The sequence below is a fragment of the Sciurus carolinensis genome, chromosome 6 (genome assembly GCF_902686445.1).
Source record: "Sciurus carolinensis chromosome 6, mSciCar1.2, whole genome shotgun sequence".
In the NCBI taxonomy this organism is placed as follows: Eukaryota; Metazoa; Chordata; class Mammalia; order Rodentia; family Sciuridae; genus Sciurus; species Sciurus carolinensis.
This window is the reverse complement of record NC_062218.1, coordinates 45,145,744-45,159,126: the sequence shown is the minus strand read 5'-3', so window position 1 is coordinate 45,159,126 and position 13,383 is coordinate 45,145,744.

Genomic DNA, 13,383 nt, shown 5'->3' with positions numbered 1-13,383 from the left:
AGTCCTCGCACCACAGCAAGCCCTGGAAGTGAGCAGACAATTGACTGAAGCCGACTGTCATTCTGTCTGCCCCAGGTGGAACGCAAGCTGCAGCTCCCATTTCTCTTCCTTCTCAGTCAGGTGTCAGGCTGCCCCAGAGGGAGAGCTGTTGGTTTTAGGGCAGCTGTGGGAGAGGTATTTCCCCTGCAGCACAGCGTCCTGAAACTCCCCTGCAAATCCCACGGGGGCACGGCAGCCGTGCAGGAATTGCTCACCTCCTTTAGCAGGCCTGGCCCGTCGCCAGAGCTCACACTGGTGCAGGAAGCCTGCCATGCAGGCTTTTTGCATTTCTCTCACTGCTTCAGACATGGCTTTGAATGTTTTTTTTTTTTTTTAATTCAGGGTCTCGCAGGTCATTCATTCTCAAAGATTCCATTTTTGTGTTCAAAGTCAACATTTTTACAGACAGTATGGTCAAGGCTCAGAGAAGCACAGAGACTGTCTCGAGGTCACACAGCCAGTGAGTCACAAAACTAGGAACTGACAAAGATTCAGTTGTCATTCACCAGATATTCACTGAGTGCTTAGTATCTGCTAGGCACTGTCCTGGGGGACTGAATGCCCAACGTTGTTACTAGAAACAGACTGCACCACTCTTGCCACAGCTCCCCTACGCCTTTCTTCTGGATGCTTTCCATTCCCAGACCCAGAGTCTAACCCCGAGACCTCCAAGGCCACTCGCCACGGCATTCCTGAAGACTCAGAGAGGTGCTTTTGTGTGCAGGCTTTTCCTCCAAGACCCTGGAATGCACGTTCACAGGACTTGCTGATTTATAGCCATGTTGTCTTTCAAAGAATTCTCTGGCCTGCATTGAGTCAACAAATATGAGAAAAGGCTTGTTAAAAGTTCTGTCACGAAAGCCAGTTGTTCCTTGTGTTCGCAGGATGCCTTCTTTATCCCTGGCCCCCGCTCAGTCCTGTACTAGCACTCCATGGTCCTGCACTGGCTCAGGATCTATGTGTAAGATTCAGAAACTCGCTGAAATATCCATTTAGTCAGTGCCACTGCCTGGAACAGTTCATTCTCCCGTGTGTCACCATTTGTCTTTAAACCTTAAAGGCTTCTTTTGCAATCACATTGGTCCATTTTCTAGCTCTACACTCCTGTGGCCCTGACATTCACTGAGAACAGTGGCCACGTTCTGTCTCTGCAAGCCGACCTGTCTAAAGAGAATTCATTCATTCATTTATTCGTTTATTCATTTTTGCACCCGTCCATCCGACCATCCTGGCCTTGCCCTGGGAACTGGTCACTCACCACAGTCATCAAACAAAGATGACTATTGCCAGTGCATGGCCTTCATGCAGGACCAGGCTGCCCTTCCCCCGCTGCCAGGCGTGTCTCTGACTGATGACTCTCAGCTGAGTCCTCCCTGGGACTTGCCGACCCCAAAAGAAGCTGTGTCCCCAAGGAAATGCCCTTCCTGCAGACAGGCTGTGTCCAAGGACCAGGATACAAAGCCCAGCTCCCTTTGTGTCCCTAACCTCATGACAACCTCCAAGTACTGCGCCAGCTTCCGGGCTCCCTGGGGATAAGCCGAGACCCCCCACTGCAACCGCATCACGGTTCCACTCCCTTCTTGCCCTGCATACTGTCCTCACTCCCTCGTGGCTGCTGTCCCTGAGAGTCCCCCCACCACCACACACACACCATCAGCCTTCTGCACACAAATCTCAGCTCAGAGTTTTGTTCCCAGGAACTTGTCCTGTGACACCTGCCATCATGAAGTTTATATAGTAGGGGAAGGAGATAAAAACTAAAATCCAATAAATAGTAACGCAGTATGTGCAAAGTGACATTGCTATGGGAAAACATAGAATGGGGTCAGGGGATCAGGGATATGGAATGGGAGATGACGGATTGTCGTTTTTGATAGAGTAGGATCAGAATAGGCCTCTATGAGAATGTGACATTTGAGCAGGCTTGAAATTAACAAGCTGGATGTCCAAAAGTCTCTGAATCCAAAACTGTCACTGAATCACTCAGGACTCTCCAGAGAAACAGAACAAGCAGGGTGTGTGTGTGTGTGTGTGTGTGTGTGTGTGTGTATGTGTGTGTGTACATCTATATATAATATGATTGTTTGGGGAGGAATCTGTTCACTTGATTGTGGAAGTGGCAAGTCTGAAATCTGTAGGGCAGGCTCGAACACCAAAACAGACAAGAATTACTTCGGTTTTGGGGCAGAATGCCTTCTCTGTGAAAGTTCAGTCTTTGTTCTTAAGGTCTTCATCTGACTGGATGAGGTTCACCCTCATCATAAAGAATAGCCTGCTTTACTTAAAGCCTACTAATTGTAGATGTTCATCACATCTACAAAATACCTTTACTACAGCACCCAGGTTAGTGTGTGATTGAATCACTAGGTACTGTACAGCCTGAACAAGTTGTCACAGGCCACCAACCATCACAGCTGTTCTGTCCCCCACACAAGTCTGTCACCTTTCCCCGTTCACTCTTCTCCTTGACAGGCATCAAGAGCTGACAGCTGCATGTTTTATTACTTATCTGCTCTATTGCCTTCCCTCCTCATCACTAGGCTGTTCCTCCCACGGGACCAGGAATTCCATCTCTTCTGCTCCTCGTTGTATCTCCAGTGCATCGAACATACCCAGCTCATGTGAGGCACTCAGTAATAATTTGTTGCATAAGTAATGAATGAACTTTAAACACTTACGTAAAGAAGAAATCTTTCCAACACTCATAAAACAAGGAATTTTTCAAACTCAGAAAGGAATTCAGAAAAGGAAAAAATCAATACAAATGCCAAAAGTTCATTACCAAGGAACCATGGGGTAAAGGAAGCATGTGGGTTGTTTTTTTACACCCAACCATGAGATGCAGAACTTGATGATAATGTCTGAAATTTAGACTGGAGACAGAGAATGGTGAGATTAAACAGAGGAGCAACTCACGATGGTGGTAGAGGAAACATATGGTGGTAAAGGCAGGCAATCTTAGTGACAGAAGTCGTCGCAACATTTGGTCCTCAACAGTTTAAGATTCTGGATGGTGGCTGCGTGTGTGTGTGTGCACGCGCGCGCGTAATTACACCAGTCATCATCTTTGTTGATGAATTCTGCTACATTTTCCATGGCATCTAGAATAGTATCTCCCTACAAATGTTCTGTGGGTTACTATTTTCACAAGATGATAACATATGTTCTTAGGAAAAACGAAGGAAATGAGGGGGAAAACTAAAAGCTGTTCCTTTACACAGAGGGCTGAAAATGTCAGTGTTTATTTTCCTAAACCTACTTGATTCTAGGAATTGTTTTCATTGCCATCCAAGGTCAGAGCCTTGGAAAGAGAAATCAAGATAACTTCTGCAGTCAGTATAGAAATGACCACATTTTCTGGTCTTTAAATAAGGACTTCTAAGGTTCTAAACTGGCCACCTGTGGTCACATTTGGTCCGTGAGGGCTTTGGTTTGGCCCACACAGTGTTCTTTTACAAAATTTGATTTTTTTTTTGTAAGGTTCAGGCATTTCAATCTGCCTCAGTCTCCATTACTCCCAGGGCCTTAAATGGAGTCCACTTCATGTACGTAGCAGCTGCTTGCTTTCTTAAAAACATACAGATTGATAACCTTCCAGTTTGAGGGTCCTAGAGAGAAAATAATTATACAAATCAAAATAAGAGATGGAAATGATAATGGATGGTAATGAAGAGAGAGGTCCCAGCAAGGTGACACCAAGGTGCTGGGATTGCACCCTAACATGCCATGGTCAATGGCATCAGAGATTTCAACAAAGGACAGGGAGAAAATATTGATAAACTACACTTCTGACAAGGGATTAATATCTAGAATATAGAGGAACTGAAAAACTCAATAGCACAAACAACCCAATTTTTTAAAAATGGGCACTAGACCTCCATAGGCATTTATCAAAAGGAGACATACAAGGACTACCAAGTGTCTGAAAAAACTGTTCAACATCGCTAATCACCAGGGAAATGCAAATCCAAATCCACAATGAGATATCATGTCATCCAGTGAAAACAGCAATTCTCTAATAGACAAAGATAACAAGTTTTGAAAATGATGTGGAGAAAAGAGAACCCTTGCACCCTGTTGGTAGAAATATAAGTTGTATAGCCTTTATGGAAAAAATATGGAGACCACTCTTAAAAAATTAAAAACAGTGCTTCCATCTGATCTGGCAATCCCACCACAGGGTATATATCCAAAGGAAATGAAATCAGCATGTCAAAGAGACATTTTCACCCCCATGTTCATTGCAGGACTATTCACAATAACCATGTAGGTTGGAAACAACCTAAGAGTTCATCGACACATGACTAGATAAAGAAAATGTTGCTCATATGCATGACGGAATACTATTCAGCCACAAAAAAGATGAGATCCTGTCTTCTGTAATAATGTGACAACACTGGAGATCATGATGTTAAATGGAATAAGCCAGACACAGAAAGATGAGCACCACATGATCTCATGCATACACAGAATCTAGAAAAGTTGATCTCAGAAATTGAGGTGAATGGCAGAACCCTCACAGTCTCAGGCATGTGAAGAAACACATATAATATGTGGAGGTAAGATATACATATATGAAAATTGAACCAATAACTTGAGGGAAGGAGTGTTCAAGTACAGCTCAGGAATTTGTCCTAGAGACATTCAGAAGCAGGAGAGAAAAGGTTCCCATGGATTGATGTGGCAGAGATGACTTCATAATGGAAGGAGAATTGAACTCAGCTAGAGAGGAGGAAGGAACAGCCTTCAGTTGGGATGTAGTGGTCAGAGCAAAGGCACCAAGGTGGGATGCAGATGGGTTAGGCTGCAGAATCCCCTCCATTCTATTAAAGGCTGGGAGCAGAAGGGATAAAGATATTTTTCAAAAGTAGAATTAGCACACAAAAAGGGATGATAAAATTTTTGATTCTGATTTAAAAAGTTCTCCCAAAATTAAGCAACATTTAGTTTAAGATAAAACAAATCACTCTTTTGAGAAAAACAAAATTATATGAGAGAACAATCAACCCCTCCCCAAGTATGGCTGTTTATTATTCCTGCTTTCCCTGTGTGTTGGTTATTTATCTACTCTCTCAGCTCCAAATTCACCTTTTTTCTCTCCAGCCTTTGATATGCCAAGCCTCCCCAGGGCATTCCTGGGCTTCCCATGAATACAGCCAATAGGAGCAAGAGGTAGAGAGGTGATATTGGGTGGGAGGAGGGAAGACCGCCCTCCTTCCGGTTCTCTCCACTTCCGGTGTCTCCCGGAGCAGCATTGCCCCAGCAGCAGTAGTTGACTCCCGCTTTCCCCAGTCCCAGATCCAGCCTCATCCCAGCCCGCAGAGGTACCAGCAACCGCCAGGCGGCGCCATCCTCAAAGAGGTGCTCAGTGCTAGGGGCTCCTCCAAGAGACCTTGTTCTGCTGACTCCACCTGTTGGCTTTTGCTTCATCAGGCCTAGAGTTGGCAATATCTTCTTTTGTTAAATTATTTTTTTTCAAAGATAAGCTCACATATCATAAGACTGACCATTTTAAAACATACAATGCAGTGGTCATGCATATATCAATAATGCTATTCATCCATTACCATAATTTAATTCCAGTGCATTTCCATCACACCAACAAGAAACTCCATACCTCCCAATTACCCCTGATTTTTTTCTAAATTAATAAGTGTTTTCTAAGGGGATACTCTAAGACCATGTAAGAATCCCATAATTTGTCTCTTTCCCCTACTAGGTTTACAATCTGTTGATACATTTTTGCCTAAGATAATTACTATGGGTCTTGAACAGTTCTTTTCTAAATCCACAATCCCTTCAATATTAATTAGCTGGAATTCTACTACAGGAAAAAGTCTTCTCTTCCCACTTATGTGTTAATTTACTTATTATGGCAAGATAGACAAATGGATATCTGTTTTAATCAATGGTATATAATCTGATACTGTGATGAATTATTTGTTATTCAGGCCCCCTTTGAGCTACTTTATGTACCCTTTCACAATCGCCATGATTTTTTGATTGCTTGCTTTCCTTCTGGAACCACAAGATGTTCAAAACTTGTCTTATGTTTTTCCTGTTGCAACTGTGAAATCAGCCTTTCTCCAAGAATTCCTGATTCTTTTCAGCAGGGAATTATATTTAAAAACAAAAATATGCACTCCAGGTAGGTCTATTGCTATTTCACCACTCCCCAGCTCTCTCGGGGACAGAGCTAGGAACTGTATGTATTTGTCTGTGTGTGCGTTTGTATATGTATGCACACATATGAAGATACAATGTATGCCCACACAAATCAATATTTTATTTCTATATCTAATTCTACATATTGAAAACAATCTTAAATTTACACCAAAAACTAGATCTAATCCCACATCAAGAGTTCATTCTAGATATCTCCTTTTCTATATTATTTATTCTTTTCTTGTACAGTGAGGAACCTGGCTCCTATCACCTCATGACACCGAATTGTGTCCTCAGTCCTCCTGTCCCCTGCTTCTAATCTGTCTCTGAAGCCCAATTGTTGCTCCCATCCCCATCTGGCCATTGTGTAGGCAGGACTCCTCCAGGTCAATTTTCTACTTCAAAACATCTAAAATGTAGATTGTAACCTAAGAGTCTAAATACATTTCCTTTGCAGAAAATGCTACTAACACAATCCACAGATGCTGAATGAAGGTCTTCCAGCAATTCTGAGGGACTAACTAGGGTGCAAGTTAGTCCATGACTACAAAAGAGTACTTTTTCTAAGAGCTAACTTACAAGTTTAAAGTTATGAGCAATGCAACAGTTATATGACATGGACAGCAGTTCCTCAGGTGCCACCAAAGAGAAAAATGGCCACTGTTTTTTTTCTGAATTTTCGCTTTCTAGACACCATAAAACTGATCTTTCTAAGGAGACCCACACTTTTCCCAAGGCCTAAAATCAGAATGGAAAAGAGGGTGGTGGCTTCATGGACTATTTAGCATTGCAATTCAATAGTTAAAATCATGTAGGAAATTTTTATTAATCTCTTGCTTATCTTTGATTGGAAAGACATCCCTATGGGATTGTTGACTGTAGTTTCTGGAAAGGTTCATACTGGCAAGTCATTTGCCTAACAGATACTGTTCCCGTCTCTTTATGAGACTCACTCTGGCCTGAGCATGGATGGAGCTAGTGCATGGGATCACGACTGGGCTCATAGGTGTTTAATCGACAGCTTTCTATGGAGAGTTCTAGTTTGGATCTGGACAGTCCCCAAAGGCCCATGTATTAAAGTCTTAGTCCCCAGATTTCTGCTACCAGGAAGTAGTGGTAGGAGGTGGGACCCAGTCTTGAGGTCATACCCTCAAAGGGGATTGTGGAACCCTAGGCAAGTTCCTCTTCTTTCACATACTGGCTATGAAGTGACAGTTTGCCTCATCCCATGTTACCACCATGATGTGCTGCCTTATCACAGGCTCCAAATTAATGGGACCAACACCAGGATCCAAAATAAACCTTGTCTCTTTTTAATTTGATTATCTCAGGTATTTCATTTCAGAAATGGAAAGCTGACTAATAGAGAGGGAAAGCCCTGATTTGCAAACTGCCTATTTTTGTGACATTAATACTCCCACCATGGCCCTTGTCAAGCAACCAACATGACATCACTTAACTAGGTGGTAGGAAGAGATGTATATAATTGGCTCTCATGAATCACCTCCAGCCTGGATGCTTGTGTATATCCATCGACCAATTAGGCACACCTACCCTCATACACACTACCTTCAAAAAAAAAAAAAAGTTCTAAACGCTAGAAGGATCCTAGAAATAAGCTAGAGTCGTTGATTTTGGGTACACACACGCTTTACCCAGAGAGATGAGTGCCTTGTATTCCCGATCGACACCAGGGTTCTTGCTGGAAACAAGTGGGATGGGAAGAGAATAAGCAAAAGAAAACATGAAATAAGCACACTGCTTTGAAGTCACAACCCGCCTTTGTGGTAGAGCACATGAGATCAGCTACCTCCTTTGTTTTTACCATTCTGCTCTGCCTGGAGAGAAGCACAAAAGAGAGGGAGGGAGAGAGAGAGGTGCTCCAGGTGGTTTCCTGTTAGCGGTATTGTAGGTTTGGGACTAAGCGGTAGGCTTCTTCTGGACGTGGAGCACCTCTGCCCCCTACTGGCTGTGGCATGCACTGCATCTCTGCCTGGCCAAACCCTTTCAGCAGGCTGCCCTTTCCTTACCACCCTGACCACTTCCTCTTTTGCTGTGCTGTCAGAATGTTCTACCCAGTGCCATCTATTTTTCATTCATCTCTTTTGTATTCACTCTTTAGTTCTTCTTTAGGATAGTAGGTATTCCTACTGTCATTATGTAGTGTATGGAGTTGGTTTTTAGTTGCATCAACCACAGCAGCAAAACAGGCCTGGGCCAGGCCCTCAGTCTCTCCATAGGAAGCCAGGGTAGTTTATGCAACCTGGGGCCGCAAAGCACCATCTATAATCAGAATTCTCTATTAAACATGCTTGAGCATCTGATTCCATTCATTTATTTTGGTATTTCTCTCCCCACACACTTTCACAGTGCTGGAACTCAAACCCAGGACCTCATGCACACTAATAAAATGCTCTGCCCCTGAGCTACATTCCGGACCCTTTTTATTTTATTTTGAGACAGAGCCCTCACTGAGTTACCCAGGCTGACTTTGAACTTGAAATCCTCCCATCTCAACTTCTTGAGTAACTGGGATTGCAGGTGTGCACCACTATGCCAGTTTATTTTGGCATTTCTATGGCATCTCTTGCTATGGTACCTGGGTGGTCTGAGTCATGAATTAATCCAGACTAAAGCAAGCTGGGGGAAGGCAGCATTTGGGGTGAGAGACATGCTTTCCAGTGGGTTAACTCTAGCCTATGCAGCAATCCCCACTAATTGCCGACCTTGCTCTGAAAACAAAAGTTACATGTTTTAGAGATTCCCCAAAGGAGAATTTTTTTCAGTGCCCTATATTAAGTTAATTCATATTTTGGATTGAGATCTGAATCCAATTGTCAATCCTTTTTCTGGAGGGAGATGTATTTCACCACTGCTGGCTGGATCTGCTCTCACCATTTTATATCATAACCTCAGTATGACTTCCCTTTATGGGAATCCCTTTGCAGGAATCCTCTTGCCTCTTTATGAATCACTTTCAAATACAAAACACAGGGTCCCTTGGTCTCAAGAACTGCTTTCTGCTCTTGATTCTCATGACCAGCAGGGGGACCCCAGGATAGCTCTCTAAAGAAGTGATATTTAACCCTCAGGTTCCCAGCCCACACACAAAGGCTTAAGAAACGGAGCTCGGTCTCCTGGGACCACAGGGTACAATCGTCTTTATTTTGGGCTGGGAAGAGCTTGGCAACCCCTTGGTCATCCCTGGCAGAGAGAAAGAAAGCAATGTAGCTCTTTTGGAGAATCAGGAAGACCAAAGGAGAAAAGCAGCAGAATCCTGACCCTCGACCACTCTACACCATCGACATCGCAAAAACGCCGCCGCTGGGTGGAGGGAGAGATGTCTGGGAGGTCCAAATCCAGCTATTTATATTCTCTTGGTTGGTGAAATTTGCAAAGGTCCTATTCTTTATCAATATTATTCTATCACTTGTCATGTTTTTCTTTTTGTTTCTTCCTGATCCTTTAGATAATGCCCAAATTATAGAAAATAAATACTTTGTCTTAATAATATATATATATATATATATATATATATATATATATATCACTTTGAATTTTGAATGTAGCACAGTCTATAGGATAGAAAACTTCGTAGTGTCTCAGCACAAGCTAATATCTTCCTCAGTTAGTGTCTAGGAGACTTTGCTAAATATCTCAAGGATCAGTTTTATTTCTTAAATGATAAAAATGATAAATGGTAAAAATGATCAAACAATGAAAGTATTGACAATATACCTATCATATTCAGGGAGTGTACAGGGCAGAAGAAAGAATAACAAGAAACATAAAACATGGTCCCTGAGAACCAGGGATGTACATGAGTGGTACAGCCCTTACCTAGCAAGTGTGAGGCCTTGGGTTCAATCTCCAATTTTACATATATTCAGTCCCTGAATATATTAAGTTGTGTACCTAGAAAGATGAGTTGCAATCCACAACAAGCAATAAAAAAGTATCAAGTAAATATATATATACACACACACATATATATAATTCCATTAAATCCAAAAACAACTTTACGGGACTATAATTATTTTTCACTTTAGGGATAAGAAAACTTACACACAGTCTAAATAACTTGCCAGGATTTTATTTCAGACAGGCTGACACCAAAGACCAAGCCCTTAAATAGCCAGTGACCTATACTGCCTCCTAAGAGTAAAGGAGGTCAAAGGGGCGCTCATCATGGGCTGGAGGAGGCCTTCATGAAAGATGAAGGATGTGGTTCAGGAGTTGTTATTCTTCAGATATGAAGTGTTCCCCAAGGTTTCAATTGCTGGAAGTTTGGTCCCCTGTGCAACGATATTGGGAGCAGGCTTTGGGGACGTGATTGGATCATGAGGATCTGGCCTGGTCAGTGGATTAATCCATTCATAGTGGAATGGACTGCTGGAGTGGGTGGAAACTGTGGGTACCGGGGCATGTAGGCACCGTAGGACTGAGGAAGGTCACCAGGAGCATGCCCTGGAATGGCATTTCTTAGCCACAGCTCCCCTAGCCCCACATGCTCTCCTTCCAGCTGGCTTATCAGCTTTCCTCTGCCATGCCCTTCGCCATGATGTTCTGCCTCATCTCAGGCCCAAAGCAATGGAGCCAGCCAACCACGGGCAGAAATCTCTGAAACTATGACCCGAAGTAAATCTTTCCTCCCTCGAGTTGTTTTTGTCCAGTATTTGTGACAGTGACGAAAAGCTGACTAACACAGGGGTAAAGAGACAAAGGAGAAGAACTTCAGGGGAAAGAGAGAGCACACCCAATCTGAGAAGGGAAAATGCACGGGGCACTGGGTTCCCAGGATGAACCTGCTGCTGCTGCTGACTCCGTGCACAGACATGGGTGGGTGGACAGAGGTGGCCAGGTGAGAAAGCAGGCCAAAGTCAGGTTATGGAAGGGCCTTCCTGAAAACCTCTGTAGAGAATGGTGTCAAATAAAGTAAAATGGGAGCCCGAACAGATAATAAGCAGATTACTTTGCCACCTCAGTGATTCTCCATGGAGGGTACCAAAGTACATACTTGAGCTGCAGACAGGAAATACAAACCAGAGATGAGATGTCACCAGTGGAATCTGGCTAAATTCTAAGAACCCAGAATTTTATATTATAAACCCTCATAAGAAACATGAAACCCTAACACATTTTACAACTTTGGCCTAGTTGCTTGAAAATTACTATTTCTAACAAATATTATACATAGTCCTTTTCATGTCTTTCATTCTCACAAGTGCACTCAGGACTTATCACCTCAGAGAGGAAACAACTGAGGTTCAGAGAACAAATGACTGGGGACTGAACCCAGGGTCACCTGCCAAACACTTGCTTACCACTGAGCTACAAATGACTTACCAAAAACTTTCCAAATAGAAAATGACCAAGTCAAAGCTCAAATCCAGATCATCTTACTAGTTTTTCACTAATGCATTCTACAAACACCAAGTAAGCAGTCACGAACACCAAGCATTAGGTTCACAAAGATAGATAACTCATAGCCACCACTTTAGGGGTCTCATGGCAATTATATAGATAAATAGAAGCAATAACTATAGATGTCAATAATACCTTTTCTAAATATCTCAACATTTGTAATTGGGATGAATGTGTATAAAAGATCTATGAGCACTTTTCAAAAGTAAAAAGTCTATTTAAATGCAATTATTTCATTCTTGGATGAGGACAGCTGAGAATGACCAGCTGCAGGTGCTATAAATTGGGACCAATTTCTAAGGTCTGCCAATAATTCATTCTTCCCCACTTCCGTTTCTTTCAAGTAGAAGGCAAGCGCTGCTGATACAAGCCTGCCACCTGCTGGAGACAAACAGAACACACCTCAAGTTCCTGGGAAGTGCAATGACCAGAGTGGACCTTAACAGACTGTTCTCACCTTCCGAGTTTGGAGTGTGTGCTCACACCCTGCAACTCCTCCAGGCCACCCTCATCTTTAATAGGGAACACCTGGTGAAATCGAATACTGTCGAAGCTTTCAGAGAAGGAAGGTACAAAGGATTTGCCTGCAGCAGAGTCAAAGAAACCTAATCATAAATCACAACTTGGCCACTTCAGCAGCTATATTACCTGACATGTTGTTCAACCTCTCTAAAACCCAGTCTGGTTATCTGTAAAATGAAATTCCTGGCACTTGAATGTATTTTGAATGAATGAATGAATGTTAGAATTAGAAAAAATATATATGTAGAGCTCTTATTGTAGTAAATGGCATAGAGTCAAAAATAAATTACTATAAGCAGTTTTATTTAAATAATCCAGTCTTTCTCCACATTGAGCATCCTCAAACCTGCTTAGCAAACATGTGTGTGGTGCAGAACTATTTTAGGGGAAAACAAAATAAAACTTGTCCAAACCTCTTTTCTCAAATTTACACAAGCTAGGACCAGTCAAGCTTTCACTCATCCAAGATCCAAGATAAAGAGATAAATGTTACCCATGGAATATTATCAATTGAGAAGAAAGGTTGTTCTACCTATTTGACTGTGTTGTTGGGATTTGATGTCCATTCATACCCATGTGTGAGATTTTTAGAGATTTTATTTTTTTTATTTTAATTTATTTTTATTGTAAACAAATGGGATACATGTTGTTTCTGTTTGTACATGGAGTAACTCCCTCCATCCTCCAGTCCTGCCCCCCTCCCACCCCCCATTATGTGTCATCATCTGCTTATCAGTGAGATCATTCGTCCTTTGGTTTTTTGAGATTGGCTTATCTCACTTAGCATGATATTCTCCAATTTCATCCATTTGCCTGCAAATGCCATAATTTTATTATTCTTTATACCTGAGTAATATTCCATTGTATATATATACCACAGTTTCTTTATCCATTCATCAATTGAAGGACATCTAGGTTGGTTCCATAGTCTGGCTATTGTGAATTGAGCAGCTAGGAACATTGATGTGGCTGTATCTCTGTAGTATGTTGATTTTAAGTCCTTTGGGTATAGGCCGAGGAGTGGGATAGCTGGGTCAAATGGTGGATCCATTCCAAGTTTTCTAAGGAATCTCCACACTGCTTTCCAGAGTGGCTGCACTAATTTGCAGCCCCACCAGCAATATATGAGTGTACCTTTTTCCCCACATCCTCTCCAACACCTATTGTTGCTTGTATTCTTGATAATAGCCATTCTAATTGGGGTGAGATGGAATCTTAGTGTAGTTTTGATTT